Consider the following 26860-nt stretch of genomic DNA (forward strand, 5'->3'; position numbering starts at 1 on the left):
CCGTTTTCTGTTCTTCAGTTCATCTCTGCCGGCCGGATCGACAACACGTTGGTCCGTCATTAAGAGTTTTTCTTCGCTTTCCCTGCTCGGTGTACCAGTCTGCTTTTTTGGTGAAGTACTCTGATTTGGGGTTTTGGCGATCGTGTTTTTTGTTTTCTCTTAGCTTTTTTGCTGTTTTCATTATGAGTGAAAAGAGTCATTACCGTATCTGTGCGAATGAGGAATGTAAGGTGAGACTACCGAAAATGGCGGTAGACCCTCACACCGTTTGTTCTAATTGTAGGGGTTTTGTTTGTGCCCTTGATAATAGGTGCGGGGAATGTAAAGTTTTGGATGAGAAAGATTGGTTGATTATGAAGCGCTATGTGCGTAAACTAGAACTCGATAGAGTTAGGAGAGCTTCTAGGTCTAAGTCTAAGTCTGTTAGTGGTAAGGAAGACGAACTTAGTGTAGATTTATCCATTGAACCTATAATTGATTCCTCTTTGGAAGTTGATCCTTCCCTTGGGTTAGTAACTCCTGCACCTCCTACAGGTTCCGTATCTACGGATGACCCTCGGTACGCTAGCCTGGCGGCCGAGTTGAAGGCCATTAAAGAATAACTGGAGGCCTTTAAAGGTAAGGAAAGTGAAAGTGCTTGTGTTAGTGCGGTGGAGGTGGCGACTGACCGAACCTGTCATTACCCTAGGCCTAGACCTCTACCAAGCTCCCAGGACCAAGGGAGAAGGTACGTCGATGACCGAAAGGGGGTGAGAGGTACGTACCCTCGGTCAGCCGTCGCCTCAGACAGTCCTGTTGTTCATTCCCAGGCTGCTCTTGACCGTCACGGGAAAGACGTGTCGGATGTGTTGTTTTCTTCTCCGAATTCGTCCAGACGTTAATGGAAGTTTGAAGCTTCAAGACCTACTAAGAGGAGATGGAACCGCGACGAACGGTCTCGTTCTTTCTCTCCCGGTTCTAGCAGTTATGAACCTTGTCCGTCGGAGGATGATTTTGACTCCGTGCCTGTGAAAAGGGCGAAGCCTACTGCCGAAGATCCTCCCCCTTCTACGAGTGTTATTCGTCAGCCCTCCCCTTCGGGGCCGCAAGACCCAGCTGATGTTGCTAAATCCTTTATGTCTGTCATGCAGGAACAACTTTTGACGTTAGTGCAAGCCTTTAGCCGCCCTCACGCCCAGTCTGACAGACGTAAAGACGACTCGTTACCGATTAAGAAGTCTGCTTCTAAGAGAGAACGGAGTTCTTCTTTAAAGAAAACTTCTCCCTCTCTACGCCAGGATGAGGAATGTGTGCTTTCGCCAGGCGATACTTCTTCTCGATACCAGGACGATTCGGTTTCTCGTTCTCGATACCGAGACGATACTTTATCGAACGATGCTGCTTCTCGTTCTCGATGCCAAGACGATACCGCCTCCCGTTCACGATACCAGCACGATACCTCCTCTCGTTCGCTTTGCCATGACGACACCTCCTTTCGTTTGCTTCGCCACGACGATACCTTCTCTCGTTCACGACGCCACGACGATACCGCCTCTCGTTCACGACGCCACGACGATACCGCCTCTCGTTCACGACGCCACGACGATACCGCCTCTCGTTCACGACGCCACGACGATACCGCCTCTCGTTCTCGCCGCCAGGACGATACCGCCTCTCGCTCTCGACATCAGAACGACTCTGCCTCTCGTTCTCGGTGCCAGGGCGATTCCACCCTGCCTCTTCGGGACGATACTGCCTCTCGTTCCAAGGATTCGTCTAGCGCTGGACTCCAGGATGCAACCCGTCTTTTGCAGGATGATGCCTTTGATTTGCCCTTGTCGGGTTCTAAGGATCCTTCTTCTCGTTCGAAGGATATTGCAGATGTGGATCAGGACCTCGAGGATGTTTCTGATGACGATGATAATCCTGCCGACGCTGCGGGAGATTACAAAGTTCTCTCTCGCTCCCTTCTTGAACTTTTTGGAGAGGAATTCCAACCTGCTGCCCCTTAATCTCCTCAGTCCCAATTTAACAGAAAGAAGGCCAAGAAACAGTCGGCCTTCATCAAGATGAAACTGTCTATCTCCGCAAAGAAGGCTCTCACGAAGATTGATGACTGGATGAAGGAGCGGAGACAAGCAGTTAAGACTTCCTTCTCGTTTCCACCAGCTCGTCTTGCTTCAAAAGCGGGTATGTGGTATGCGACTGGGGAACCTTTGGGTCTGGGAGTGCCTTCCTCCTCCAAGGGTGACTTCTCTGGTTTAGTGGACTCTGCTAGAAGGCATGCTCTCAACTCAGCCAAGGTCATGTGGTCGATGTCGGAGCTGGATCATCTCGTCAAAGGTATTTTTAGGGCCTTTGAGGTTTTTAGTTTTCTAGACTGGTCGCTTGGGACTCTCGCAAGGAAAACTGACCAGATGGAAGGATCTAGGGACCTTACCAGTATTATGTCCTGTATGGATAAGGCCCTCAGAGATGGGGCGAATGAGTTGGCGGCTCTGTTCTCAGCTGGGGTCCTAAAGAAGAGAGCTCTGCTTTGCTCTTTTGCTTCTAGGTCTGTTACCACTGCACAAAAGTCTGAGCTGCTTTACGCCCCCCTCTCTCAACATCTTTTTCCCGAGTCCCTGGTTAATGACATTACGCTTTCTCTGGCCCAAAAAGCCACCCAAGACCTTTTATCTCGTTCGGCTCGTAAGCCCTTGGCAGCCCCTCCTTCTTCTTCGAAACGGGAGGAAAGGAGATTCCAGCAGCCCTTTTGGGGCAGGACTACTTCAAGACCAGATTTTAGAGGGAGAAGGCAAGAATCAGGACCAAGATCTACCAGGGGTTCTTTCAGACCTCGCTCCAGAAAATGAAGTTCGTCTCCTCCAGACAGTAGGCGCAAGACTGTCAGGTTTTTGGCAGTCTTGGAAGAGGAGAGGGGCGGACACCTGGTCCCTCTCAGTCATCAAGGAAGGATATAAGATCCCCTTTCTGAAAAAACCTCCTCTCGCAGATGCTCCACTGGCCTTAGTAGCCCGGTACTCAGATCCGGGGAAACAGAAGGCCCTAATAGACCTTGTCGACCAAATGCTAGACAAGGGAGTGATAGAACCAGTTCGGGATCTATCCTCCCCAGGCTTTTACAATCGCCTGTTTCTGGTCCCCAAGAACTCGGGCGGATGGTGACCCGTCCTGGATGTCAGCTCTCTCAACGTCTTTGTGGAGAAGACAAAGTTCTCCATGGAGACGACTCAGTCGGTGCTGGCGTCAGTACGTCCAGGGGACTGGATGGTGTCCCTCGACTTGCACTACGCATATTTCCATGTCCCCATCCATCCGACTTCAAGGAAGTACCTGAGATTTGTAATGCAGGGCAAGTGCTTCCAATTCAGAGCTCTTTGCTTCGGTCTCAGCACGGCTCCTCAAGTCTTCACCAGGATAATGGCGAATGTGTCAGGTTGGCTGCCTCAGGAGGGGATAAGGATATCCTTCTATCTGGACGATTGGCTGATTCGTTCACGATCGAGGGAGAAATGTCTGGAGGATTTACGGAAGACTTTTATGATGGCTCAAGATCTAGGCCTGGTCATCAACAGGGAGAAGTCTCAGATCAGACCGAATCAGACTATTCTCTATTTGGGGATAGTTCTGAATTCAGTTCTTTTTCGGGCTTCTCCCTCTCAGGAAAGACAGACCAAGTGTCTCGTAAAAGTCAGAACTTTCCTGGACAAGAAGAGGTGCACAGCGAAGGAGTGGATGAGTTTGCTGGGGACTCTATCCTCCCTCGAACAGTTTGTCTCTCTGGGGAGACTCCACCTAAGGCCTCTTCAGCACTTTCTTTCGAAGACGTGGAACAGAAAGATGCAGGAAGACTCCTTTTCCTTCCCCTTCCAACAGAAGTCAAGAATCTTCTGAAGTGGTGGGTGGACCCAACCTTGTTAGGGGAAGGGATCTCCTTACACAAGAAGAACCCAGACCTAGTGTTGTTTTCAGACGCATCAGAGTCAGGCTGGGGGGCAACACTAGGAAGCAAGGAGGTCTCAGGCTATTGGGAAGGAATTCAGCTGGGATGGCACATCAACAACAAGGAGCTGATGGCCATTTTTCTGGGGCTAAAAGCCTTCAAGGACTTGGTGTCTGGGAAGATTGTGGAGGTCAACTCAGACAACACCACAGCTCTTGCTTACATCAGGAAGCAAGGAGGGACTCACTCTCTGTCTCTGTTCGAGACAGCATGAGAGCTCCTTCTTTTGGCGAAGGAGAACAGGATAAACCTGCTGACGAGGTTTGTTCAGGGACAGAAGAATGTGAGGGCGGACATGCTCAGCAGGAAAGGGCAGGTCCTTCCCACAGAATGGACCCTCAACCAACAGATCTGTCAGAGTCTCTGGAGGCTGTGGGGGAGACCCCTCATCGATTTTTTCACCTCCAACTTATCCAAGAGGATCCCCATCTATTGCTCCCTAGTTCCGGACAAGGAGGCAATAGCAGTAGACGCCTTTTTGATGGATTGGACGGGGATGGACACTTATGTTTTTCCCCCGTTCAAGATCATCAATCTGGTAGTCAGGAAATTCGCTCTCCTCGATTCGGGACGGATAATCCTGATAGCTCCGTTCTGGCCGATGAGGGAATGGTTCACGGAGGTGGTGGACTTGTTGATGGACTTTCCAAGAAGCCTCCCTGCAAGTCCAAATCTGCTCAGACAACCCCACTTCGAGAGATATCATCAAAACCCCCTCGCTCTCAATCTGACTGCCTTCAGACTATCGAGAAGCTCGTCAGATCGAGAGGCTTTTCAGCGCAAGCTGCGAAAGCTATCGCCAGAGCGAGGAGGGTCTCTTCGCAGAGGGTCTACCAGTCCAAGTGGGAGACTTTTAGAGCTTGGTGTAGGAAGCACAAGATTTCCTCATCCACTACCTCTGTGAGCCAGATTGCGGATTTCTTGTTGTACCTCAGGCAGGACGCTAAGCTAGCTGTGTCCACTATCAAGGGGTACAAAAGTATGCTCTCTTCCGTCTGTCGGCATAGAGGCTTGGACTTGTCTCGCGATAAGGACTTACATGACCTCTTGAAGTCTTTTGAGACGACCAAGCAGACCCAGTTAAAGCCCCCTTCTTGGAACCTTGATGTGGTTCTTAAATTTCTGTGCACCAAGAGATTTGAGCCCATCTCACAGGCTCCCCTTAGGGAGGTTACCAAGAAGACCCTCTTTCTTTTGGCCTTAGCAACAGCTAAAAGAGTTAGTGAAGTCCATGCAATTGAAAAACAGGTAGGCTTCAATCTGAATGGGGCAGTTTGTGCCTTGAGATTAGACTTTCTCGCTAAGAACGAGAACCCTTCTAAGCCCTGGCCGAGGACCTTTGAGGTTCCTAACTTGACCAACCAAGTGGATCAAGAGCAAGAGAGGCTTCTCTGTCCAGTACGAGCCCTCAAGACCTACTTGTCTCGCACGAAAAGTGTGAGAGGCTCTTCTAGCTCCCTGTGGTGTTCTGTGAAAGATCCTCAGAAGCCCCTTTCCAAGAAGGCTTTGTCCTTTTTCCTGAGGGAAGTGATAAGAGAAGCGCATCTCTTGTGTGAGGAGGAACGCTTCGGACTTTTAAAAGTGCAAGCTCACGAAGTGAGGGCCATTGCGACCTCGCTTGCTTACCGCAAGAACATGTCGCTCCGTCAATTATGGATGCGACATTCTGGAGGAGCAACTCTGTGTTCGCCTCTCATTACCTCAGAGAGGTGAGAGTGGATTATGAGAAATGTTATACCTTGGGCCCATACGTAGCTACGGCTTCTGTATGAGGCAAAGGAGTTACTACCTCCCCTCAACCTTAGTTTTGTTTACTTGTGCATAGGTCTGAGGACTTCGACTTGTGTACAGTCACCTCAGTCTAGTTAGATAATTTTTATCTACTTTGCAAATGTTAGGTGGTTGGTTTGGTAAGGGTTCAGTTTTTATTTTGGGCAATAGGTAGTCCTGAAGTCTAGTCAGATTGTTGGTCTCACTCCGTTGACAGACTCGATTGAGTGTTTTCAGCACTGCAGGTCACATCCTGGCTGACACTCCTAAGGGAAAGCGACTCAAGAGGCAGGAACCTTTGAGGTCAGCTACCTTAGCAGGTAAGGAATCAAGGTGTTTATTTATCCTACAGCTTTTTTGGTTGTTTCCCCAACAATGTTTACTGTCTATCACCCTCCTCCAAGTGTGTTAATCAGCTATGTATATATAACTGCCAGGTAAGTTCTATTCATAAAAATGGAGTTTTTATGATAAAACAAAGTTTTATGAATACTTACCTGGCAGTTATATATACATTCGAAGGCCCACCCACCTCCCCTCAGGAGACAGGTCGGGCATAGATGAACTGAAGAACAGAAAACGGGAATGATTCCTCCTACCACCCAACCACCACAAGGCGGTTGCCACGTTTAGAAAAATTCTGCCGAAATAGAGATTATTAGCTATGTATATATAACTGCCAGGTAAGTATTCATAAAACTTTGTTTTATCATAAAAACTCAATTTTTCAGCTTGTAGAACGATCCCTTTCGGGGTTTTCGTTCCTTCTTTAGTGTTCATTCATTTTAATTACATAATTACATAGTTTCATAATTATAATTGTTATAATTCTGTTTTTGTTACAGCTCTCCCGTGAGTGTAAGTGGTTGTGAGGGCACGTGCCTGTTGTGTAATTCTTGTTCCTTTCCCTCGGGATTCCTCTTCGGAGCCTTCCCGGGGGAATGAATGTGTACTAATGATTTTTGTTTTATTTTTTTACAGTTACCGATCTAGTTCGTTTCTGTATTATGGCAACGGTGTGAGCTGTCGTGTGGAGGCCTGGGGATTCGGCTGTTGCTGCCTCCCCTGTGGATTTTCGTCAGGGGCGTTTGTCTCCTTCTACTGGTAGTACTCCCGTGATGATTGACAGCTCTCTAGTTCATTTTAGAACTCTCAGGAGGCTTGCCTCCTTGGGTGGGTAACTTTCCTTCCGAGGGAAGTTTTTCCTGTCCAGGCTTGAGTTTTTCCCCTTTTGGGGGGTTCTTCTCTTGCCTTTTTTTCGTGCGACTATGCTCTTGGTGCTGAGCGGTCACACCTGCAGTTTCGCTCAAGGGGCTGGGCAACTGCAGGAGCTCCTCTTCGGAGGATTGCTCCTTTTAGGTCACTGGCTAACCAGTCTCTTCTACGAAGTGTTTCTCTTTCGTTCGCGAGAGAGTACACTCATAGAGACTCCTCTTCGGAGGATTCTTCTGCTGCTGTTGCTGTTGGCCTCCTTCGCCGTAAGGCCCACCGTCCGCCTTGTCGTAAGGGCTAAGAGGCGCCTTTTTGAATCTCCGTTTGCAGTCTAGAACTCCTTCTTCTTGATCTTCCGCCTTGGTGCAGATGGACAGCAGTCTGACCTCGTCTTCCGACGGGCAACGGTCTTCCCGACGGACAACGGTCTTCCAACGGACATTAGTCTCCCGGCGGACAGGCAACGGTCTTCCGATGGACATCTGTTTCCCGACGGACAACGTTCCCTTCGGGGCAAAGGGTTGCCTCCCACGGGGGTTCTTCCCTTGCGCGTCAGGGTTCCCTTGCGCGCCCTTCTGCTGTGTTCTCTCCTGCTCCTGCTCAGTGTTAGCGCACAGGCACTCTCCTGCTCATCAGCGCTTCCTGATCGCTAGCGCTCTCCTGTTCGCCAGCGCTCTCCTGTTCGTCAGCGCTCTCATGATGATCATCCCTGCTGTTCCTGTTGGTTCCTGTTACGCGCCTTGTGCGCCCACGTTCGCCCTCACGATCTAGAACTTCGGTTCAGGTCTGGGTCAAGGACTCTTCTTCCATGCGCAGGCTTCCACGCGTTGCCTTCTGCTCGTCAGCGATCATCAGCTCGCCAGCGATCACCTGCTTGCCAGCGATCACCTGCTCGCCAGCGTTCACCTGCTCGCCAGCACGCACAGGCGATTTTAGTATCGCCTATTCCACAGCGTTCTACACGTCATCGATCACCTGTCTCTCGGCGATCTCCGGATCCCCCGCGTGTGTTACAGCCGGCGCGCCAACGTTCTCCAACGCTTCTGAAGGAACATGGTTCGCCAGCTACTAGCTCGCCATCGCGCGATCGCCCACCTGCGCATGCTGCTTGCCATCGCGCGATCGCCCACCTGCGCATGCTGCTCGACATCGCGAACCGCCCACCTGCGCATGCTGCTCGCCATCGCTCGCCATTGCGCGATCGCTCACCTGCGCATGCTGCTCGCCATCGCGCGATCGCTCACCTGTGCATGCTGCTCGCCAATGCGTCGATATGTCACAACGCGCCATCGCCAACCTGCGCGTCAGCGCTCACCAGCTCACCACCGATCGCCTGTTGATCCACATCGCCAGCGGTCTTCCTCGCCCACGCGGCAGCGCGTTTCCTCGCCATCGAGCTAACGCTTGCGTTCGCCGCCTCGGACTCGCGCTCATTCACCTGCCCACCCTCGCGACCGCTCGCCTGCGCGCCCGCGCGACCGCTTGCCTGCGCTCCCACACGCCCACGTGCCTGTACGTATACGCTCATGCGCGTCCGCGCACATGCTCTCCAATGTTCTCCCGTGCGCGAACCAACGGTATTCCATCACGCAGACGAACGGTGTTCCGTCGCGCGAACCTACGGTGTTCCGTCGCGCGAACCTACGGTGTTCCATGGCGCGAACCTACGGTGTTCCGTGGCGCGAACCGACGGTGTTCCGTCGCGCGAACCGACGGTGTTCCGTCGCGCGAACCGACGGTGTTCCGTCGCGCGAACCGACGGTGTTCCGTCGCGCGAACCGACGGTGTTCCGTCGCGCGAACCGACGGTGTCCCGTCGCGCGAACCGACGGTGTTCCGTCGCGCGAACCGACGGTGTTCCGTCGCGCGAACCGACGGGGTTCCGTCGCGCGAACCGACGGTGTTCCATCGCTTGAACCTACAGTGTTTCTTCGCACGAACGTCGGCTTAATTCTTGCAGTATCCATTGCTCGTCTATGGGTTATCGCTCGCCGACCACCAGCTCTCGCCCTTCCTACCACGCTCGCCCTCCTTCTGCGCTCCTTCGCTCACCTTCGTTTGCGTTCCTGCGTGACCGCGCATGGCCGCTTCCACGTTCGCCCACGCGCAAATCTTTGAATTACCATCGCGCGAGCTCCAGGGCGATTGCGACCACGATTCCCATTGGGGTTTTCGCAGCATGGCCAGCCTGGCGAGTTCTTCTGGAGGGTATTTCCAGAACACGGCCTCACCCCGTAAACGCAGAGGAGGGCACTTGCAAGAATAGGAAGAAACTTCAGGGAGGTCTGAGCAACACTCCTCTTTCCAGAACCTGGGTTAGCCCTTCCCTGTCATTCCCTGGAAGGATTTTTGGCGGGGGGCTTTCCGTTCGAGATTTCTCCATCGGCCAAGGGGTGACTGCTTACCCCTTCCTCTGGGGACTTACCAGGTCCTTTCCCTCCTCGGTTACGGCCCGAGGTTTGGTTCAAGGAAGCTACAGGAAGATCATGGGTACTTTCCTCCTCTCGGGCTCAGGCACCTTGGTCTTTCGTCGTTAAGTATCTAACTTGCGGACAAGCTCGATGTTGTACCAGCTGGACGCGCTGACTGAGGGCTTCCTTCAGGTGTCTCATCAGTGGAGGTCGACAACCTCAGACACCATTCCATCCTTGAGAAGAGTTTGTTTGTGCCCAAGGACAGAGACTTAGACAGCTGCTGTGCGGAGGAAATCGACTTCCGTTTTCACTCCTCCAAGGCGCTTTCTTCCAGACTCTGCAGGGCTCCAGCGCCTTTTTCTTTCAACCACGTCGGCCTAAGTTATCGGCTACGACAACTGAGACAAGGTGTCCAATTGCAGTTTCCTCCTGTCAGGAACAGATGGCACGGGAGTCTTCCCCGGGGGGGCATAGTCCTAAAAGGAGCGGCAGAGTTCACGAACTCTAGGATTGCAGGTTTCTCGCTGGGAGGATGCTTAAGGTTACTCATCCGGATGACAGCTTCCCGATGCCCATTCCCGCACGATCTCTGTGATCAGCCAAGGATATCGCGCCTGCCGTCTCTGTCAGCGAATTCAGTGTCTCTGAACCTCTATGCCATAGCGTCGGCAAGAGTTGCCCAGTTGGGCAGAATGATCCATAACTTAGGCGAAGGGCCTCCATAGGATCATCGACGGCTTCACCCCCGGCCTCTTCAGTCGATCCTTTCTTGTAAGGAAGGATCTGAGAGGGGAGTTCCGTAGTCGACCTCTCAGCCCTGATCAAGTTTGTCGAACAAACTTCGTCAAGCGTAGAACAGCAGAATCGATCAGACTGGTAACGAGGCGACAGGACTCCTTAAACCCTGGATCGGAAGGACGTGTACTTTCAGTTTCCATTCCATCCATCTTCCAGGGAGCTCGTGGAATTCAGCCTAGACTGCAAGTATTCCTGCTTATGATGCAGTGTGGCTATTCCGCCGTGGCATAGCAGGTTTTTTTCCCCAGAGAACTCTCCCTGCTTTCCTCATGGCCGCTCAGGTGCAGGCTTCCGCCTCCTCTGCTTTTTGGAGGGCTGGTCAACTCCGGTAGGCTCGGGTTCGACCTTCTTCAGCGCCGGGACAAGCTTCCGGATGCTTACCATGAGTGTGGGTTCATGGTATTTTGCTTGGAGCCTTCTCTTCTTCTGCCTCAACTTCTGGAGTATCTGGCCATGATATTGAGTCAACGGCCTTACCACGGTGGAAACCCCGCTTCTCGTCCGTCCAGCGAGGTTAAGCAACGTCGGTTCTGGTCGGTACTTGGATGGGTGACCACCTGGGGACGCCAGATTCTGTTGCCACATCCTCCGAGCCTTCCTTTCAGTTGACTGTGGCAAGACTGAGGAGAGTCGCAGTACCTGTTCTCAGTCAAGCAGAGCTTTCAGCCCTACCTTGGAACGTTTCCTAGTTCTCCTTTCCTCATTGACCCGTCTATAGTCCGAACGGTCGCCTCAGGATAAGTTCCATGTGGGGCGGTCCAAGTTCCGGTGGTTTCAGGCAACGTTTAACCGGACTTCCTGGCCCCTATGGGACCAGCGGAACTATTAGACCTGCAATGGGTGATGACCTATGGAACCTCTTGATGGTAGTGGATATTCTCGTCCTTTCCCCACATTGTTGATGCTGTTCTCGGACTCATCAAAGGAAAGGGTGGGGGGGGGGAGGGGGGGCATGTTCCGGTCCAGGCCTATGGTCAAGACCTGAAGGATACCTCTCCATCATTCAGGCAGGCTTAGGGGCCGTAGTCTGGCCCCTCTACAGATCCTACAGCTCCTGCCGAGTCGCTCCGGTCGCGTCGACTTCATGATTCTGGCATGTTCTAACCAGCAGGGGACGCATTTTCACACCTTCACATCTTGCAGTAGAGATACCGGGATGATTGAGATACTCTCAATACCACCATCGGCTCTCTCATTCCAGGCAGAGGAATGTTCTCTCCGGCTATCCGAGCAGAGCCTCGTAGAGAGAGTGTACCTGGGGGTCTTTGACCTTGAGTAACCAGCAAGTCTTGGTCTGGGGGACCTGATCGCGACAGCTTGGAACCTCAAGCTTCCGCTGTTCTTCCCCCCAGTCTCAGACCCCGAGACTCTGGCAAGATGCATTCCGGTGATGGTGGGACAACTTCGACGCCTGCGTCTTCCCTCCTTTTTGTCTGTGGACAATGGGTCTCAACAAGACCAGGTTGTTTGTCAACCTTTCAATGGGAGAGCTCCACTGGGACTATGCGCAGAACGGTTTCTGGACCCTCTGCTTCCCCTGACGTAACTCCCGGGAGAGCTTCTCCCACGGTGCAGACTACTCAAACAACCACACTGCAACATCTCTCCCGAACCGGGGCGTCGCTTCGGCTTCATGCCTGGAGACACTACGCCTCCTCCTCAAGAAGAGACAACCCGCTACAGTCGCGGTACGGAGGTTGCGTCATCTGCGATAGTCATCCGCAGGGGTCTTCCAGACAAAGTGAAGAGTCTTCGGTGGTTGGTGCCGTGGGAGATATACCTCTTCCCTTGAGGCCTCTTCTCCAGCAATAACGGTCTTATTGCCTTTCGGCGGGAGGAAACTCCTTTCCGCTCTCGGCAATGAAGCCAATCGCTCAGCCTTTCCCTGACCTTCAGGCTTAAAGGAATAACTTTTTCCTGCCCGCTGGATCTTTCCTCGCTCATGCGAAGCTACGATCGTCCCTGCCCTAGTCGGAGGAAGACCTCCAACTTGGAGCATGGCTCGGACTTTTTAGTCCCTTAAGAGATCTTCCCAAGACCCTTTACAACAGGCCTCGGATTGTATTCCGCCTTGGGTCTCCTGCTCACTCTGGCCACGGCCAGTGTGTAAGCAATCTTCTTGGTCTCGTACGACTCCGCCCTTTCTAAGGAAGAGGGGAAGGCAACATTCAGGTTCGCTCCTGAGTTGTTGGCTAGACTCAGAATCTGGGGGTCCCGGCCCTTCGGTTCAATTCCTTCAAGATTTCGAGTCTCCATTCTGTATCTGATGTCCCAAGACCTTCTCTTTCTTGCCAGTAAAGGAATCGAGAGGTTAGCTTTGGGAACAGCTGCAGTTTGTCCTCAGTTGCAGCCAATTTGGGAGCACAAGGAGGACACGGGGGAGAGTCACCAGTATACATCTTCAGCCCGGACTCAAGGACATTCATCTCGACCTCGAACCTCTGCAGGTAAACCATGCTTCCTTGTGTTCCGAGTATTGAGTCAATACTGTCGCGTCCCCCATACCCTGACGAGGTGGTATTGGGAATGTCCTAACCCAGAGTTCCTTCTGGAACTCCAGGTCAACTGCCTAGGACGGGTCACACTTCTTCCTTCACACACAAGCTTATGTAGGCCACATGGTCCTTGTGAGGTGCAGGGACTCCTTTTCTCGAGTGCAACTCACTCGGATTCTGAGTCCCCGGGTAAAGCCAAAGCCAGTATGGCTGGGGACTTTCCACCCTACTTAAGGGGTAAGTCACCCAATTTAAATAGCATGGTTTGTATTTCGGTTACGGAACAAATGACAAATTCGAAGATAATTTGTATTTTTCCTAACCATACAAACCTTAGCTATTTACACATATTTGCCCGCCAGCCCTGTCCCCCAAGACAAGTCCTACCTCTAAGTGAAAGTGAGCATTGATCTGTGTGTGAGGGGGGGGAGGGATAGCTAGCTACCACTTCCCAACCCCCCGGCTAACTAGCGCGGGGGTAATACACCCTCGTTAAATTCTAATGGCTCGCCATTTCAGCTGCGCTAAAAGGTAAACCCAATGTAAATAGCTAAGGTTTGTATGGTTAGGAAAAATACAAATTATCTTCGAATTTGTCATTTTCTTAGTCTTTTTAGTATTTTCCTTTAGTCAAATAACCTTTTATTGATGAAGAGTGAGTGAGCCATTCTCTTGTGAGTGGCAAGAGAGAGAGAGAGAGAACGTTCCAAATTTTTATTCTCGTCCCAAGTCTCTGTACAAGGGGTTTGGGAGTGAGTAACGTTGTTCTTCTCGATTCAGATATTTACTCTCGTCCCAAGTCTCTGTACAGGGAGAGAGAGAGGATAAAACGTTCTAGTTTTTATTCTCATCCCAAGGCACTGTACGGTGAGAGATTGAAAACGTAGTCCTTAGTGATTTAGTTTTAGTCTCCTCCCAAGTCACTGATCTTTTTAACTTTATATATTTCCGTTTTATTCTATATACAGTATACTGTATGTATATGTTTATTAATTTTTGCATGTGTGTTTCATTTTGTACTAATGAGCTTACATTATACGACATATTTTGCAATTCTAACCTTTTGATTTAAGGAAGAATTGCGTGCTTCAGGTAGAAATCAGCTTTATTCATGTCTAATGTGAAATTATTAAAAAATGCAATGTCAGTGTAGAAAGTGCGAAAAACATGTTCAGTGTTGCGGAGGGTTTGTTTGTTCGTGCTTGTCACTTGCCTAGTCCGAGACCTCTTTCAGGCTCCCCTACCCCAGGGAGAAGGAATGTCGTAGGACCTAAGGGAGTGAGAGGTGTAAACCAACGAACAGACGTTCCCTCAAATGTATTAGACGTTGCTCTTCAAGCACGTTCTTACCATAAGACAGGAGAGACGAAGTTCTCCTCGTCTTCCGATGATTCGTCTCTTTAAAAACCTTGGCATAAGGTTTCGAGACGGTTGAAACGTTAATTAGTTCCTTCAGAACAAGTTCAACGTCCTAGCTGTAGTCATCATGAGAGTCCCGTTCATAGCGATGACGTTCATGTACAGACGTTTCCGACGTCACGGTCTATTCCAAGTACAGTTGATCCGAAGTTAAGTGTTTTGCAAGATATGCTGTTAAAGCTTTCTTCTTTAATGAAAGCTTACGATCCTGTTCCTGTGCGAAAGGATCCTTTGCTTGTTGTACGTCACGGTTCTGGGATACGTGATTCAGGTCTTCAACCTTCTGAATGAGATTTGTTACGTCACGCTGACGTTATCCCTAGTGTCAGCTTTGCTGTTAAACGAGATGCGGAGCATAAATCTCGATGTAACTTTGATCGACAGTCAGTTAAGTCGAGTCATTACTTTGATCAGCAGTCACTGCAGTTCTGCCGAGACTTTGAACGTCAGCCACCGCAGTCACAACATGACGTTGAGCTGCAGACACCGCAGACACGACATGACGTTGAGCGGTAGACACCGTAGACATGACGTGACGTCAAGGTTCAGTCACCGTAATCACGATATAGCATCGAACAGCAGTCACCGCTGTTACTACGTGACGTTTGAACGTCGGTCACGTCAGTCACGACGTGTAGTAGAATAACATTCTCTGCAGTCACAACGTGACATCGACCCTCCAACTTTAACTTCTGTTTATATACAAATTGATGTATCCTGTCAGGCTTTTCCTTCACGTCATTCTGAATATAAATCTCCTTCTCACAAGACTTTAGATTTATCAGATGATGTGCCTTCTGAAGATGAAGTTGATGACCCCCTTTCCACTAATGTACCTTTGGGGATTCATTCAGAAGAGGAGGAACCTAGGGTTGTCCAACAATCCCTTGTTTTAAAATTATGAATTTCTTTAGGGAAATTTTGTCCTACTCATTTTGTAACGGCTGCTCCACGTTCTCCGCCGTCTGAGTTTACTCTTGGTATGACTTTCTTCGACTCCTACATACACGAAGTCAGTTCTCTCTCGTTCTTCCAGGAGAGCCATGCGCTTACTGGGAGACTGGTTGGAATCCAGGAGAAGTTTAGGAAAGTCTGCTTTTGCTTTTCCTCCTTCTAAATTAGCTTCTCGCTCGAGCGTCTGGTGTGACACAGGAGAAGTTCTCGGCTTGGGAGTTCCTGCCTCTGCCCAGGGAGACTTCTTAAGCCCAGTGGACTCTCCTCATCGTCTAGCCATGAGACGCTCCAAGATTTTATGGTCTTCTTCAGAGCTAGACCATCTCCTGAAAGGAGTTTTTCGAGCGTTTTAAGTTTTTAATTTTTTGGTTTGGTCCCTGGGAGCCTTAAGTAAGGTCTCTCCAGCGGACAATGTATTGCTGTACAAATTATGTCATGCATGAACAAGGCCATAAGGGATGGCTCCAATGAACTGGCAGCCACGTTCACTCCAGGAGTACTTATGATGTAAGTGCACTCAATGTGTTCATTGTCAAGACAAAGTTCACGATGAGGACTTCCAAATCTGTCTTGGCAGCAGTAAGGGAAGGCGACTGGATGGTCTCTCTCAACCTTCAGGATGGATACTTCCACATCCCGATTCATCCAAACTTTAAAAAATATCTGAGGTTTGTGGACGGGAAAGTAGTGTACCAATTTCGAGCACTGTGCTTCGGCATCAGTCCTGCTCCTCTTGATTTTACAAGACTCATGCAAAATGTAGCAAGCTTTCTACATTTTTCAGGGATCAGAGCCTCCCTTTATTTTGACGACTGGCTAATCAGGGCGTCGTTATTAAATCGCTGTCTGGAGAACCTTCAATGGACATAGACCTAACCAAGGAGCTAGGTCTCATTGTGAACGTAGAGAAGTCGTAACTTACTCCATCCCAGACTATTCTTTATTTGGGGATGGAGATACAGTGTCGAATTTTTCAGGTCTTTTCGTCTCCCACAAGAATGGAACAAGCTCTGTTAAAAGTCCGTCGCTTGCAAGAGAAAAACAGTTGCTCTGTAAGAGTTTGAACGAGCCTCGTAGGAACTCTTTCTTCGCTGGAGCAGTTTTTCTCTCTGGGGAGACTCAACCTTTGCCCTCTCCAATTTCACCTAAACCATTGGAACAAGGAGAAGGGCTTAGAGAGTATCTTTTTCCCAATCTCCAACTCAGTCAAGACATGTCTGACTTGGTGGGACAGCAACGTCAGACTTCGAGAAGGTCTTTTGCTTGCGATCAAGAACCCAAACCATGTGTTGTATTCAGATGTATCGGATTTGGGTTGGGGAGCGCCACTGGACAGTCTGGAATGCTCGAGTCTTTGGCCCACGGATCAGAAGAAACTCCATTTAAGGCAAGAAACATCTCTTTTTTGACGAGATTCGTGCAAGGAGAAATGAATGTCTTAGCGGACTGCCTCAGCTGAAGAGGACAAGTCATCTCCGTGGAGTGGACGTTGCACAAGACTGTGTGCGAGAAGCTATGGATGACATGGGGTCAATCCACCATAGATCTTTTTGCGACTTCACTGACAAAGAGGCTCTCGACTTAATGCTCTCCAGTTCCAGATCCAGAGGCAGCCTACATAGACGCTTTCCTGCTGGACTGGTCTCACCTAGACATCTATGCCTTCTCACCATTCAAGATCCTAGACAAGGTTCTTCAGAAGTTCGCCTCTCACAAAGGGACCAGGTTGACGTTGGTTGCTCCCCTCTGGCCCGCGAGAGAGTGGTTCACAGAGGTACTTCTATGGCTAGTAGACATTCCAAGAAGTCTACTGTTGCGGATGGATCTCCTGCGTCAGCCTCACGTAAAGAGATTTCATCAAAGCCTCCCCGCGCTTCGTCTAACTGCCTTCAGACTATCGAAAGACACTCTAGGGCTCGAGGGTTTTCGAAGGAGGCAGCTAGAGCGATCGCGAGGGCTAGAAGATCCTCTACCATCAGGATTTATCAATCTAAATGGGAGGTATTTAGAGACTGGTGCAAGTCCTCTTCTATTTCCTCTTCCAGTACCTCTGTAGCGCAGATTGCAGATTTTCTGCTTTATCTGAGAAACAGTCGCTCCCTTTCTGCGTCTACCATTAAAGGCTACAGAAGCATGTTAGTTTCTGTTTTCAGGTATAGAAATTTTGGATCTATCTAATAACAAAGATCTTCAAAACCTTCTTAAGTCTTTCGAGACTTCCAAGGAGCGTCATGTTTCTACTCCTGCTTGGAACTTGGACGTGGTCCTGCAGTTCCTTTTGTCAGACAGGTTTGAACCGTTAAATTCAGCCTCCCTGAAGGATCTTACCCTCAAGACACTTTTTTTGGTGAACTTGGCTTCTACGAAAAGGGTTAGTGAGATACATGCTCTCCAAGAATATCGGCTTCTCCGCTAATAAAGCAGTATGTTCTCTTCAACTTAGTTTCTTGGCCAAAAATGAACTTCCGTCTCATCCATGGCCTAAATCATTTTAACTTCCCAGTCTTTCTGAGATTGTTGGGAATGAAGTTGAAAGATTGCTGTGCCCCGTTAGAGCGCTTAGATTTTATTTATCTAGAACTAAACCGCTGCGAGGTTTTTCAGAGGCTTTATGGTGCTCCGTTAAAAACCCCTCTTTGCCTATGTCAAAGAATGCGTTGTCTTATTTTATTAGACTATTGATTACAGAGGCACACTCTCATTTAAGTGAGAAAGATCGTAATTTGCTTACAGTTAAGGCTCATGAAGTAAAGGCGGTAGCAACTTCAGTAGCATTTAAACAAAATAGACCCCTTAGAAGTATTATGGAGGCGACCTTTTGGAGAAGCAAGTAGGTGTTCACTTCATATTACTTGAAAGATGTCCAGACTCTTTATGAGGACTGCTACACGTTGGGACCATTCGTAGCAGCGAGTGCAGTAGTGGGTGAAGGTTCTACCACTAAATTCCCTTAATCCCAATATCCTTTTAATCTTCTCTTGAAATTTTTAATCTTGTTTTGGGTTGTACGGGAGACTAAGAAGTCTTTCGCAATCTTTTGATTTGGCGGGTGGTCAAAATATTGTTTCTTGAGAGCGCCCAGATTAAGGGTATTGATGAGGTCCTGTTGTAGGGGTGTTCACCCTGATTATAACAGCTCCTAGAAGTCTTTCAGCATCCTGAGAGGATCGCTGGGCTTCATAAGGATAGCGGACTAATGAGTCAGAGTATTCATCAGAGTCAGCTTCCTTATCAGGTACCTATACTTAAGTTTGTTTTTTTAATATTTGTCAAAAACTCTTGAGCATATACTCCTTTGTTGTTTTAATACTGGTCTCTACCCACCACCATGGGTGTGAATCAGCTATATATATATTCACCGGCTAAGTTTAATATTTAAAAATGATATTTTCAATTTAAAATGAATTTTTGAATATACTTACCCGGTGAATATATATAATTAAAGGCCCTCCCTTCCTCCCCGATAGAGACCCTACGCACTGAGAAGAACTGAACTTATGGAGAAGTATATGCGGTATCTGGCCGATAGTCGGCGCTGGTGGGCACACCCGGCAGCCTTCATGGCGATCGCTCGCGAGTTTTTGGAATCTGTCGACCGTCGGAGACGTAAGCTATATATATATATATATATTCACTGGGTAAGTATATTCAAAAATTTATTTTAAATTGAAAATATCATTTTTTATACCAAGGCCTTGATTTACACCATTTCTTAACTTATTCAAAACATCTATACAGTTAATATTACAGAAGTTCCAATGTCATATCTTTTGGTTAATACTTTTAAAACTATCATTATTTTTTTCTCTCTCTCTCTCTCTCTCTCTCTCTCTCTCTCTCTCTCTCTCTCTCTCTCTCTCTCTCTCTCTCTCTCTCTCTCTCTCTCTCTAGACTACCTTTTGCTACCTCTCATTTCTTACCTCTCTATATCTCTCTAACAAATGAATCTTTGTTGCTTCACAAAGTTTGTTATATTAAAATCAAAGATGGTTCAAATTTTCCTTACTTTCTCCAATCTTGCACCATCTGTCACATTGAACGTTATAGTGGTAACCCAATTGTTCAATAACTTTAAAAACCGGCCTAGTACTTTTTTTTCTTTTGCTGATGGTTAAATAATTGAGGTGGGTACAAGTTGACTTATAACTGAAGTTTGGAGAAGTATTTTGGATATAGAAAGGACAATTATCTTTCGTAACAGTTTAGACTAATCATAATTTATCATACTGTCATTAGCGGCAGTTTGCTATTGTTGATTAAACGCAAACAAAATGGTTTTCCTGTTTTGCTACGTCTGTAGGAATTTATATGGACACGTTAATTAAAATATTTGTAATAACATAATATTTACTAAAAGCTCTTAATATCATTAGTTATCACCTTGATCATTAGTGTCTATGCGTGTTTAGTATAAATCGCATTCATTTCATTTTTTTCGAAGTTCTAAGAAAAATTCAGTAAACCAACATTGGCAATAACAAAATCATCATACAATAAATATTTGGTAAGATAGCTGTTGCTGCAAAAAATAACCAAAACACAGATTTGTAAAGGCGTTTATTTCTTTGCTATGATCGGAGATGATGGTAAACAAGGCAACAAAATAAACAATACAACAAGAGTTAGTCTATACAGTGATAGTTTTGCTGTTCACTAGTTGTCTTATAAAACGATATGACTTAGTCATTAAAATTACTACTTATTTTGGGTCGTGTGAGAAGGGGAAATGTACGGTATTTACACCCTTCCTGGTGGCAATTTTAACCTTTTTCGAGTTATTAAAACTTTAAAACATAATTGTTTAATCTATTTATAAGAACAATTTAATATTAGAAAAATAAATACAGTATAGTACATAGAAACAAATAGAAATGGGTGGTGAATGCATTTGAATAGGCAGGTTTCTGTTTGCCATAGCCCTAATGGAATTATTCTTGTTTTGTGTTTCGAAATATGCAATTTTCCATTTATGCGGGACAATTTATCAACTAAATTCTCGCATAATTCGGGACCCTACTGTACGTGTAAGTCAGCTTTGACTAGACCTCTTCTATACGCCTTCCAGGTGGACCTGTCGAACGAAATCTTCAATAAGATTCCGAAGGCATGCGCTAGACTTAAATCAGCAGCCCTTCCGAAACCCATTTCATGGTGTTTGGACAAAGTCTTGAGCTTTGCTTCGAACTTGAACAATGAAGATTGCTCCTTAAAGGATCTAACACAAAAAGTGATATTTTTGATCGCTACAGCCTCAGGGGCTAGAGTTAGTGAAATAGTAGCCCTATCAAGAGATGGGGGCCATATTCAGTTCACAGAAGAGGGAGAACTGAATCTTTTACCCGATCCTACCTTTCTCGCCAAAAACGAGCTACCCACCGAAAGGTTGGGTCCTTGGAGAATCTGCCTTCTGAAGGAAGATGTCTCTCTATGTCCAGTAGTGTAGAAATAGTTGATTGAAGAATGGTAATTGCATTCATAGGAAATACAGTGGTACCTCTACATACGAATTTAATCCGTTCCACAGCCGACTTCGGATGTAGAAAATGTTCGGATGTAGAAACAAATTTTTTCATAAGAATACATTGAAATATGATTAATCCGTGGTTGAGCCCAAAAACCTATGATAACTCCTTAATAAATTACTACACATAATTACACATGACAATATGCACTCTAAATTAGATAATAGACATGTAAAAAAAAATAATTATCAAGAAATAATAAATAAGAAACGGGTTTTTAGCGTCACTTTACCTTAGAAAGTCCAGCGCAGGTGTCGGTCTTGCTACGCAGAGAGGAGACGGACGGGCGGCGAGGAGGTAGAGAGGGTGACTACGTTAAACGTACACTACCGTAACTTATTCTAACTTACACTAAGTGAACTTTAACCTAAACTTAGCTTATTTATTTTTTTTTATTTTTTATTTTATATTTTTTTTACATTTTCTTTTTTTCTTTTTGATTATTAATTTTAATCACTTTTACTCTCTACACTTAAAATTGATTGAATTTTTTTCTCTTCACTCTTTTCCGTTTTCTTTGAACCACTTCCTTCCTCTTCATCACGAGTTCGCTTCGTAGTTTTTTAAAGAAGCTATCGATAGAAAGTTGCTTGGTACAGCTTTTCAGAATGTTTCGAAAATGAGTTAGGCAAACATCATCGAACTGCGCAACTACACGACAAACCTGCAATATTTTTGGATGGTATTTTTCGATGAAGTCGACCACGTCTTGATATTTTCCTAACATCTCTTTTATTTGCGCCGAACCTAACACATGTTCTACCTCCTCGATCCCTTCCTCGTCATCACTCATGTGCTCAGACATAGCATGGAGTTCCTTGAGCTCCTCTGTAGTAAGTTCGTCGGGATGTTCGGCGACGAGTTCCGTGATGTCATCTGCGTCGACCTCCAGACCCATGGACTTGCCAAGGGAGACGATTTCCTCTACGTCTTCCACTGCACCCACCACGGGATTAGGTTCGGGGTCAAAACCCTCGAAATCTCAGGGAGAAACTGCATCAGGCCACAGCTTCTTCCAGGCAGAATTGAGGGTTCGTCGAGTTACTCCCACCCAAGCCTGATCTATGATCTTCAAGCAGTGCACGATGTTAAAGTGGCTTTTCCAAAATTCACGCAAAGTTAAGTTTGTGCATTGCGTGACATTAAAGCACTTCTTGAATAGGTGCTTGGTGTAGAGCTTCTTGAAGTTCGAGATGACTTGCTGGTCCATGGGCTGGAGGATAGAGGTGGTATTCGGTGGAAGATACAGTACCTTTATGAACTTTAATTCTTCGAAGATATCATGTTCAAGTCCGGGGGGAGTGAGCGGGTGCATTGTCAAGGCATAGCAGGCACTTTAAAGGCAATTTCTGCTCATGAAGATACTTCTTCACAGAAGGACCGAAAACTTGGTTAACCCATTGGACAAAGAACTGCCTAGTGACCCAGGCCTTCGATTTGGATCGCCAGAAAACATGAAGCTGGTCCTTATCCACATTGTGTGCCTTAAAGGCCCTAGGGTTCTCAGAATGGTAAACCATTAAGGGCTTGACTTTAAAGTCCCCGCTAGCGTTGGCACATAGGGCAAGAGTCAACCGATCCTTCATTGGCTTATGCCCAGGCAATTTCTTCTCTTCGGTGGTGATGTAGGTTCGACTGGGCATCTTCTTCCAAAACAGCCCGGTTTCATCACAATTAAACACCTGCTGCTCTACGTAGCCTTCTTCCTGCACGGTCCTTTCAAAGCTCTTCATAAAGTCAGCTGCAGCCTTTGTGTCCGCACTAGCAGCCTCTCCGTGGCGAACAACTGAATGAATCCCGGACCATTTCTTAAATTTTTCAAACCAGCCACGAGATGCCTTGAAATTGTCTGAGGAAGGTTCGGTTGAACTCTCCCCAGCATCACCGTCAGAGGTCGCCTCCTTCAAGTCAGTGAAGATGGCGTGCTCCTTCTCGCAGATGATAGTTTCGGTGATGGTGTCGCCAACAATCTCTCTGTCCTTGATCCAGATTAGCAGAAGTCGTTCCATCTCTTCTATGACAGGGCTACGACATTTTGAAATGATGGTGATCCCCTTAGAAGGTTTCACTGCTTTAATGGCTTCTTTCTGTTTCAAGATTGTCGAGATCGTCGACATATTTCGGCCATATTCTTTTGCAAGTTCACTCACATGGACACAATTTCTTGCTTTACTTCTAAAGAAAGTATTTCCTTCTTCCTTTTCTCACCACTACCACTACCACTTGCGAAACTAAGCCTTTTAGGACCCATGCTTTACGTAATAAACCGTAAAAGGATGTACGTAAAAAATCACGATTAAAATACAGTTAATAGCAGAACGCACAGCGCACAACCATACGAAGCCAACGAGAACAGAGGAATGACCCAAGCCACACTAATTGAGGGTCCCTCCGAGGTCGAAGTGCTGCCTTCTATCGGCGGAAATAAAAAATACATCCGGCGCTGTGAGTACCATCTACGCGTACGGGTATTGTTTACTTCGGGTGTCGAAAAAAAATTCTAGTGTAGAGTAGGAACGTGTTCGAATTGTACTTCGCGTGTCGAAAAATTCGGATACAACCGGTACGACGAAAATTGCTTATTTCGTGTGTCGAAGTAAAATTTGGGTGTAGAGTCGAAAAATTGCTCGAATTTTACTTCGGATGTTGTAAAATTTGGATGTAGATACGTTCGTGTGTAGAGGTTCTACTGTAGTCGAATTGACTAGTTAGGTCGTTCTTACTTTCTGTTTTGTTTTGGTGTTCGGTCATGGACGGAAAGTAAACTGAATGATTGCCATTTGTTAATATTAAATGTAAATTTTTAACTTTCCCCTTTTTGTATTCTAATTGAATTAATTAATTAAATGTTAAATGTATTCCTTATAAGGAAAGAGTTTTGATTTCCCGTCTTTATTTTTCAACGATTGTTCGAGAGCATTCGAACAAAGGAAAGAAAATGGGAGTTGTTCTCAAGTTGAATCAGATTGGAAGAGTCAGTTGAGCTCAAGTCGTTACACGATCACTGTCGGCCGCATCCCTGGAACATGTGTTCCTTCCGTTAAAAAGTGAACTATTTAGTTCGAACTACTATCCAGAATCAATATTATAGCAGCCCTATACGAGTACAGGTAAGTTTAAGAATAAAGACTCACTCTTTATTTGAATTGAATTAGATAATATTCTAACATTTTTTAATTAAATAAGTGCTTTTTTATACCCGTAAGACTTCAGTTTGCTTTTCGTCCTGTTGTTTGAAGGGTAAGGATAGTTTGTTCATCATGAAAGGGGTTAATGGATGTTCCGACCCACGCCTTTATGCCAGGGATGGAGTTCATCTCAATTATGATGGAAATCTGAAGTTGGCGCAGAGAATGGCTGATTTTTAGTTTAAGTAAAGGCATAAAGGTAAAGTTAGTTTAGCTGTTCTAGTGTCAAGTATGTACTTTTTTTGTCCTCTCTAGGCTCATTTGATTTTTGTAATGTCAGGATTTTTTGTATACCTGTACTGCTGTTATTCCCTATAAGGAAAGGAGTAGTATCGGTCTTATTTTATACTGTATTAATTCAAGCTTAGGTTAAGTTAGTAGCCTTTTCATTTATATAACCTGTTGATTAGCCTAGTCTTGCTATTAGCATAATATGCTGTTTTTTCATTAGGAAGTAACTGATGATAACTTGCTTTGCAGTGACTTGATTGAGTTGTTTTAATTTTTCCTTGGGTAATTTAGTATTATTTAGAAGCATTGTTCAAGATGGATGGCGCTGAAATGAAAAAGTTAATTAAAAAGAGGGCCTATGTTAAGGGTTTAATAACTCTTGATGTTAGGAAGATTGACTCTTTAAAGGACGATCAAATTAATGGTCATTTGTTGCAAGAATTCATTCACAAAATTGATGCTAATTTAGTAATAGTTGAGAATTTTGATGCAAGCATTTGTGAAATTGCTGCTGAAGATGAACTAGATAGTATTATGCAAGCAGCAAGAGATTATCATTATGAAATATAGAAAACTCTGTCTGAATTTAGAGTAAAATTTGATAATTTGTTTGGAGGTAAGAATACTCCTCAAAATAGTTCTAGTAAAATTGAAAAGTTGCCTCTCCCTCCTATTCAAATTCAGAAGTTTGAAAACAATGCAGCTAATCCATTTGCTTATTTTAACTTTAAGAAGGCTTTTAATAATGCTTTGGCTGGTATGCCTAACTCAACTAATGCTCAAAAGTTTATTTATTTAAAGGGTTATTTGTTAGGTGAAGCATTAAGTGTAGTAGAAAACATTACAGTAAATAAGGAGGGTTTTGATTTGGCTTTTAAGCAATTAGATCTTAATTTTCTGGATCAAGACAACATAATTGATCAAGTAATAGGTGAAGTTTTGAACACTTCTGAACTAAAATCCCTTAGTGAAGTAGAATCTTTAGTTAGATCTTTGAATAATAAATTCATTAACTTGAAGGTACTTGGTATAGATCTGATTGAAGTCGATTCGGCTGCTCTATTGCTAATTAGCAAAATTGTAAATAGGGAACTTCCCAGAAATTTCTTGATAGAACTCTCTAGAACTACAGGATCTTCCTATCCTAATTTTAACCAGTTGTTAGATAATTATCAAGTATTATTGCACGCCTTAGTTTAGGTCGTAATGAAAATTCTGGTGCAAAACCTAAAGTTAAGTATGAAGGTAAAGAAGTTAAATTTGAAGGTAAAGACCATAATTTCCAACAATCAAAGTTTAGTAATAGATTTACTGCTAGTAATGACTCTAATAAAGTTCAATTTACCAGTAAACCTTTATCTTCTGGTAGATGTAAATTTTGTAAAGAAACAGGTCATAACTCTTCTAGATGTACTTACTAGGTTTCATACTTTGCAAGCTAGGAAGAGTAGAGCTGAAGAACTAACTTTATGCATTAAATGCTTGAGTGATAGGCATGGGGCCTCAGAATGTCCGGGAAATAAATCAATGTTACCTTATTAATGTTTTTCTTGCAATAAATCTGAACATCATGGAGGAATGTGCCCTCATGCTAGTAAGGATCTTGGTAAAAAATTATTAAGTTGTCAATCAGGGTCTGAAATATTTGTTCCCTTTATTACCCTCAAAGTTGGTAGGGGTAGGAAATCTTTTAAATGTTTTCTATTAGACACTGGAGCCCAGTTTAGTGTTATTAATAAACAAATTGTTGATAGCAGATTAGGAGATTATTGTGGTGCTCCTTTATCTAGGTTAGTTTCTTCTTTTGGGTTGCCAGCTAGAGTTAGTGATGGATTTCACTTGGTTGCTGATTTAACAATGCCTTGTGGGAAAAAGACTATTTGTCTTTTTTTGCATTAGAAAATTTTAATCTTTCCATACAAATTCCTATGTTGCCTTCTGTAGTTAAAAGTATGGAATCTGCTGGTTATTCTGTATGTAATAATTACCCAGGGAGGAATTCTGAAATTGTAAATATATTAGGTATCCTTAGGAATGATATCCTTCAGGAATTTAGTCAGTTAGATTTAGACTGTAGAGTTGTTTAATATTAAGGTTAGAGTAATTCAGTTGACCAATGGGGTTATTCCAGTAGTCAATTTTTTTCATCCTTCACAAAGGAAGCATTTTTATAAGAGAATTGATTCCTATGAACCTTGTAAACCAGTAAGAGAGGTAGAGTCTTGTCCTAAAATTGATAGTAATAAAGTCTTGGAAAATAGACCAAGAGGTAATGGTAAAGCTAAATCTTTTAGGTTTATTCCTAATCAGGAAATTAAATATGTACCTGAATGTAACAAAGAATCTAGAGTCTTTTATAATTCTTCCCTTAATTTGGAGATTAAACAGACTTCTAAGCCTGATAAGAATAGACTTCTGGAATTTGTTCCTCCTAAGCAACTTGGAAAACAGAAGTTATTAGTAAATTTTGCAGTTAATCCAGTAGGCTATAAGTTCAATCCATTGAATGATATCTTTCCTGAATCTTGTGTAGAGTATGAACTCGACAATTTCTACAACTTAGAATCGATTGGGATCAAAGATGAAAATTCCCTTCCTTATGAAGACCAACAAGTTGCTGAATTTGCTAAATCCATTTCTTTTCATGAAGGACATTATCACGTTCAGTTACCATGGAAAAAGGATTTAATTGAAAAAGTCCCAAACAATTTAAAGATTTCTTTGGCAGTTGCTGAACGGATTTATTCTAAATTAGAGGATCAGAATATATCCTCTAAATAAGAAGAAGTTTTTGATAGACAGGAGGAGCTTGGCATTATTGAGCCTGTTAAAAATAGAGCCGCAGGTCAAGTATTCATTCCTCATCGTCCTGT

At 45.5% G+C, this 26860-nt stretch overlaps 1 protein-coding gene and 1 pseudogene across 4 annotated transcripts in view; both read left to right on the forward strand.

Annotated features, from left to right (window-relative positions):
* Positions 1-26860, forward strand: part of LOC137645735 (ribonuclease P protein subunit p40-like) — a 677401-nt gene that overhangs the window by 355870 nt on the left and 294671 nt on the right. The gene's annotated exons all lie outside the window — the stretch shown is intronic.
* On the forward strand, positions 10642-10760 carry LOC137646206 (5S ribosomal RNA; annotated as a pseudogene).

This window comes from Palaemon carinicauda, chromosome 8 (genome assembly GCF_036898095.1).
Source record: "Palaemon carinicauda isolate YSFRI2023 chromosome 8, ASM3689809v2, whole genome shotgun sequence".
In the NCBI taxonomy this organism is placed as follows: domain Eukaryota; kingdom Metazoa; phylum Arthropoda; class Malacostraca; order Decapoda; family Palaemonidae; genus Palaemon; species Palaemon carinicauda.